The following is a 6,070-nucleotide window of genomic DNA, read 5'->3' on the forward strand; positions in this document are numbered from 1 at the left end:
ACAAGAATGGGAGTTAAACGCCCAAACTGGCACAAAAGCTGGCGTTTAACTCCAAGAAAAGTCTCTACACATGAAAGCTTCAATGCTCAGCCCAAGCACACACCAAGTAGCCCCGAAAATGGATTTTTATGTGATTTACTCATCTTTGTAAACCTTAAACTACTAGTTCTCTACAAATAGGACCTTTTGCTATTGTATTTTCATCTTTTGATCACTTTAGATCTTAGGATCATCTTTGGATGTCTAGTTCTTAGAACATGGAGGCTGGCCTCTCGGCCAGCCTAGACCTTGTTCTTATGTATTTTCAACGGTGGAGTTTCTACACACCATAGATTAAGGTGTGGAGCTCTGCTGTACCTCGAGTATTAATGCAATTACTATTGTTCTTCTATTCAATTCAGCTTATTCTTATTCTAAGATATCACTTGTTCCTCAACTTGATGAATGTGATGATCCGTGACACTTATCATCATTCTCACCTATGAACGTGTGCCTGACAACCACCTCCGTGCTACCTTAGATTGAGTGGATATCTCTTGGATCCCTTAATCGGAATCTTCGTGGTATAAGCTAGAATTGATGGCAGCATTCAAGAGAATCCGGAAGGTCTAAACCTTGTCTGTGGTATTCTGAGTAGGATTCAAGGATTGAATGACTGTGACGAGCTTCAAACTCGCGATTGTGGGGCATTAGTGACAGACACAAAAGAATCACTGGATTCTATTCTGACATGATCGAGAACCGACAGATGAATAGCCGTGCTGTGACAGAGTGCGTTGAACATTTTCACCGAGAGGACGGGACTGTAGCCATTGACAACGGTGATGCCCAACATACAGCTTGCCATGGAAAGGAGTAAGAAGGATTGGATGAAGACAGTAGGAAAGCAGAGAGACGAAAGGGACAAAGCATCTCCATACGCTTATCTGAAATTCTCACTAATGAATTACAGTTGAGAGCGCGCCAATTGGGCTTCTGTAGCTCCAGAAAATTCACTTCGAGTGCAGGGAGGTCAGAATCCAACAGCATCTGCAGTCCTTTTCAGCCTCTGAATTAGATTTTTGCTCAGGTCCCTCAATTTCAGCCAGAAAATACCTGAAATCACAGAAAAACACACAAACTCATAGTAAAGTCCAGAAAAGTGAATTTTAACTAAAAACTAACTGAAACATACTAAAAACAATTCCAAAAATCGTATAAATTATTCGCTCATCACAACACCAAACTTAAATTATTGCTTGTCCCCAAGCAACTGAAGATCAAATAAGATAAAAAGAAGAGAATATGCAATGAATTCCAAAAACATCTATGAAGATCAGTATTAATTAGATGAACGGGGATTTTAGCTTTTTGCCTTTGAACAGTTTTGGCATCTCACTTTATCCTTTGAAATTCAGAATGATGGGCTTCTATAGGAACTCAGAATCCAAATAGTGTTATTGATTCTCCTAGTTAAGTATGATGATTCTTGAACATAGCTACTTTATGAGTCTTGGCTGTGGCCCAAAGCACTCTGTCTTCCAGTATTACCATAGGATACATACATGCCACAGACACATAACTGGGTGAACCTTTTCAGATTGTGACTCAGCTTTGCTAGAGTCCCCAATTAGAGGTGTCCAGGGTTCTTAAGCACACTCTTTTTGCCTTGGATCACGACTGTATTATTTTTTTTCTTTTTCTTTTTCCTTCCTCTTTTTTTTCTTTTTTTTAATATTCACTGCTTTTTCTTGATTCAAGAATCATTTTTATGATTTTCAGATCCTCAGTAACATGTCTCCTTTTTTATCATTCTTTCAAGAGCCCACATTCATGAACAACAAATTCAAAAGACATATGCACTGTTCAAGCATACATTCAGAAGTCAAAGTATTGCCACCACATCAAAATGATTAATCTGCTATAAAATTCAAAATTCATGCAATCCTTCTCTTTTTCAATTAAGAGCATTTTTTTTATTTAAGAAAGGTGATGAATTCATAGGACATTCATAACTTTAAGGCATAGACACTAAGACACTAATGATCATAAGACACAAACATAGATGATGAAAATAAGCATAAAAATTTGAAAAACAGGAAAATAAAGAACAAGGAGATTAAAGAACGGGTCCACCTTAGTGATGGCGGCTTGTTCTTCCTCTTGAAGATCTTATGGAGTGCTTGAGCTCCTCAATATCTCTTCCTTGCCTTTGTAGCTCCTCTCTCATGACTTTTTGATCTTCTCTAATTTCATGGAGGAGAATGGAATGTTCTTGGTGCTCCACCCTTAGTTGTCCCATGTTGGAACTCAATTCTCTAGGGAGGTGTTGATTTGCTCCCAATAATTTTGTGGAGGAAAGTGTATCCCTTGAGGCATCTCAGGGATTTCATGGTAAGTGGGATCTCTTGTTTGCTCCACTCTTTTCTTGGTGACAGGCTTGAGGTCATGCCTTCTCAGTTGAACCGGCTTCCCTCTTGAATCTCTCTTCCATTGAGCGCCCTCTTCACAGATGTCTATGAGGACTTGGTCCAACCTTTGATCAAAGTTGACCCTTTTTGAGTTTGAAAGGGACCTCGGGGATCACCTTCTTCTTGGCCATAACTTCATAGAAATGGTCTTGATGCACCCTTGAGATGAATCTCTCTATCTCCCATGACTCAGAGGTGGAAGCTTTTGCCTTCCCTTTCCTCTTTCTAGAGGTTTCTCCGGCCTTAGATGCCATAAATGGTTATGGAAAAACAAAAAGCAATGCTTTTACCACACCAAACTTAGAAGGTTTGCTCATCCTCGAGCAAAAGAAGAAAGAATAGAGTAGAAGAAGAAGAAATAGAGGAGATGGAGGTGGCTTTGTGGTTCGGCCATAATGGGTGGGTTTGGGAGGGAAAGTGGTTTGAATTCGAATGGTGAGGTAGGTGGGGATCCTGTGGGGTCCACAGATCCTGAGGTGTCAAGGAAAATTCATCCCTACACCAAGTGGCGAGCAAAAATGCTCCCTTATGCCAATTCTGGCGTTAAACGCCGGGCTGGTGCCCATTTCTGGCATTTAACGCCAACTTCTTGCCCTTTCCTGGCATTTAACGCCGGTCTGGTGCCCCTTTTCTGGCGTTAAACTCCCAGAATGGTGCCAGACTGGGGGTTAAACGCCCATTTGCTGCCCTTACTGGCGTTTAAACGCCAGCAAGATTCTCCTCCAGGGTGTGCTATTTTTCTTTCTGTTTTTCATTCTATTTTGCTTTTTCAATTGATTTCGTGACTTCCCATGATCATCAACCTATAGAAAACATAAAATAACAACGGAAATTAGATAAATATAACATTGGGTTGCCTCCCAACAAGCGCTTCTTTAATGTCAGTAGCTTGATAGTGGGCTCTCATGGAGCCTCACAGATGTTCAGAGCAATGTTGGAACCTCCCAACACCAAACTTAGAGTTTGAATGTGGGGGTTCAACACCAAACTTAGAAGTTGGTTGAGTCCTCCCAACACCAAACTTAGAGTTTGACTATGGGGGCTCTATTTGACTCTGTTTTGAGAGAAGCTCTTCATGCTTCCTCTCCATGGTTACAGAGGGATATCCTTGAGCCTTAAACACAAGGGATTCTTCATTCACTTGAATGATCAATTCTCCTCTGTCAACATCAATCATAGCCTTTGCTGTGGCTAGGAAGGGTCTGCCAAGGATGATGGATTCATCCATGCACTTCCCAGTCTCTAGGACTATGAAATCAGCAGGGATGTAATGGTCTTCAATTTTTACTAGAACATCCTCTACAAGTTCATAGGCTTATTTTCGTTAATTGTCTGCCATCTCTAGTAAGATTCTTGCAGCTTGTACTTCAAAGATCCCTAGCTTCTCCATTACAGAGAGATGCATAAGGTTTATGCTTGACCCTAGGTCACACAGAGCCTTCTCAAAGGTCATGGTGCCTATGGTACAAGGTATTGAGAACTTCTCAGGGTCCTGTCTCTTTTGAGGTAATTTCTGCCTAGACAAGTCACCCAGTTCTTTGGTGAGCAAAGGGGGTTCATCCTCCCAAGTCTCATTACCAAATAACTTGTCATTTAGCTTCATGATTGCTCCAAGGTACTTGGCAACTTGCTCTTCAGTGACATCTTCATCCTCTTCAGAGGAAGAATACTCATCAGAGCTCATGAATGGCAGAAGTAAATCCAATGGAATCTCTATGGTCTCAATGTGAGCCTCAGATTTCCATGGTTCCTCATTAGGGAACTCATTGGAGGCCAGTTGACGTCCATCGAGGTCTTCCTCAGTGGCGATCACTGCCTCTTCCTCCTCTCCAAATTCGGCCATGTTAATGGCCTTGCACTCTCCTTTTGGATTCTCTTCTGTATTGCTTGGAAGAGTACTAGGAGGGAGTTCAGTAACTTTCTTACTCAGTTGACCCACTTGTGCCTCCAAGTTTCTAATGGAGGATCTTGTTTCAGTCATAAAACTTTGAGTGGTTTTGATTAGATCAGAGACCATGGTTGCTAAGTCAGAGTGGATCTACTTAGAATTATCTGTCTGTTGCTAAGAAGATGATGGAAAAGGCTTGCCATTGCTAAACCTGTTTCTTCCACCATTATTGTTGTTGAAACATTGTTGAGGTCTCTGTTGATCCTTCCATGAGAGATTTGGATGATTTCTCCATGAAGGATTATAGGTGTTTCCATAGGGTTCTCCCATGTAATTCACCTCTTCCAATGAAGGGTTCTCAGGATCATAAGCTTCTTCTTCAGATGAAGCGTCCTTAGTACTGCCTGGTGCAGCTTGCATTCCAGACAGACTTTGAGAAATCATATTGACTTGCTGAGTCAATATTTTGTTCTGAGCCAGTATGCCATTCAGAGTATCAATCTCAAGAACTCATTTCTTCTGATTCGTCCCATTGTTCGCAGGATTCCTTTCAGAAGTGTACATGAATTGGTTATTTGCAACCATTTCAATGAGTTCTTGAGCTTCTGTAGGCGTCTTCTTCAGATGAAGAGATCCTCCAGCAGAGTTATCCAATGACATCTTGGACAGTTCAGACAGACCATCATAGAAGATACCTATGATGCTCCATTCAGAAAGCATGTCAGAAGGACACTTTCTGATCAATTGTTTGTATCTTTCCCAAGCTTCATAGAGGGATTCACCTTCCTTCTGTCTGAAGGTTTGGACTTCCACTCTAAGCTTACTCAATTTTTGAGGTGGAAAGAACTTTTCCAAGAAGGCATTGACTAGCTTTTCCCAAGAGTTCAGGCTTTCTTTAGGTTGTGAGTCCAACCATATTCTAGCTCTGTCTCTTACAGCAAAAGGGAATAGCATAAGTCTGTAGACCTCAGGGTCAACCCCATTGGTCTTGATAGTGTCACAGATTTGCAAGAATTCAGCTAAAAACTGATGAGGATCTTCCAGTGGAAGTCCATGGAACTTGCAATTCTGTTGTATTAGAGAAACTAATTGAGACTTAAGCTCGAAGTTGCTTGCTCCAATGGCAGGGATAGAGATGCTTCTCCCATAGAAGTCAGGAGTAGGTGCAGTAAAATCACCCAGCACCTTCCTTGCATTATTGGCATTGTTGTTGTTTTCGGCTGCCATGTCTTCTTCTTTGTAGATTTCTGTTAGGTCCTCTATAAAGAGTTGTGCTTTAGCTTCTCTTAGCTTTCGCTTCAAGGTCTTTTCAGGTTTAGGATCAGCCTCAACAAGAATGCTTTTGTCTTTGCTCCTGCTCATATGAAAGAGAAGAAAACAAGAAAATATGGAATCCTCTATATCACAGTATAGAGATTCCTTGAGGTGTTAGAGGAAAAGAAAAATAGAAGGAAGTGGTAGAAGAATTCAAACTTAGAAAGATAGAGTTCGAATTGAACATGTTAGTTCATAAATAGAAGGATGTGAGAAGAGGGGAAGAAATTTTCGAAAATAAATTAAAGAGTTTAAAAACATTTTGAATAATTGATTGATGATTTTCGAAAATTAAGATTGAGAAAGAAGTAAAGTAATTTTTTGAAAAAGATTTTGAAATTAGAAATCAAAAAGATATGATTGAAAAGTTATTTTGAAAAAGATGTGACTAAGAAGATATGATTGAAAAGATATAGTT

At 40.4% G+C, this 6,070-nt stretch overlaps 1 non-coding gene across 1 annotated transcript; it reads left to right on the forward strand.

Annotated features, from left to right (window-relative positions):
- Nucleotides 1-5,052: 5,052 nt before the first annotated feature.
- LOC112798464 (small nucleolar RNA R71) lies at nucleotides 5,053-5,160 on the forward strand. The gene has a single exon (XR_003200075.1). It is a non-coding gene; the product is annotated as a small nucleolar RNA R71 (small nucleolar RNA).
- The last annotated feature ends 910 nt before the right edge of the window (nucleotides 5,161-6,070 follow it).

Source organism: Arachis hypogaea, chromosome 4 (assembly GCF_003086295.3).
Source record: "Arachis hypogaea cultivar Tifrunner chromosome 4, arahy.Tifrunner.gnm2.J5K5, whole genome shotgun sequence".
NCBI classification, from domain to species: domain Eukaryota; kingdom Viridiplantae; phylum Streptophyta; class Magnoliopsida; order Fabales; family Fabaceae; genus Arachis; species Arachis hypogaea.